This window comes from Corvus brachyrhynchos, unplaced genomic scaffold (genome assembly GCF_000691975.1).
Source record: "Corvus brachyrhynchos isolate BGI_N302 unplaced genomic scaffold, ASM69197v1 scaffold10, whole genome shotgun sequence".
In the NCBI taxonomy this organism is placed as follows: domain Eukaryota; kingdom Metazoa; phylum Chordata; class Aves; order Passeriformes; family Corvidae; genus Corvus; species Corvus brachyrhynchos.
In genome coordinates, this window is record NW_008236180.1 from 1607241 (window position 1) to 1607931 (window position 691).

The following is a 691-nucleotide window of genomic DNA, read 5'->3' on the forward strand; positions in this document are numbered from 1 at the left end:
GGGGCTTTATTCAGCTAGCAGCCAACTCTGGGACCGGGAGCTGGGCTCAGAGCAGAATGGAGCTGGCTGTCCCCAGCTGCATGGTGGCATCCCTCTCCAGCTGTATGATTGGTAATGTCATGCAATCAAAACAGCACTGCCTGCAAAAATACCTGGGAAAGAAGAAACTAGTCTCTCTGGCTTGATGCAGGCAGTGCTGGCCCTGAGCTCCCCATGCAGCAGCTCCCTGCAGCTTGTCCTTGGTGCCATCACCCAGCAGCAAGTGCTCTTCTTGCCAGGTGGTATTGAACAAACCTGCTCCTGTCTCTGCACCTCTGCAAGTGGGGTGACAAATGCAAAGTGCTTTGAGACCCTCTGTGGGAAATAACTCGCTCCTGTTGCCAGACCTGAGCATGTGAACACCTTTTATCTACAGGCAATGCAGGTCCGTGCCAGGTGAACACGGGTATAGATCACTCGTCATTAAATGAGCCACAGAGGCCGAGAGCTGGGAGAAGGAAGGAGCAGTCTGAGGGAGCAAAACACTAAGCCCACGCTGAAGTGTTTGCAGGTCAGATCCACGGCACCAGAAACACTTCTCTGCTGTGTCTCTGCACCGGATCTGTGCCACCTCCCCACAGGCAGGGCTCCCGTGCAGGCTGCCGAGACCCTGCTGGGGCCAGGCGCTGTCACAGCTGCCATGGGCGCAGGA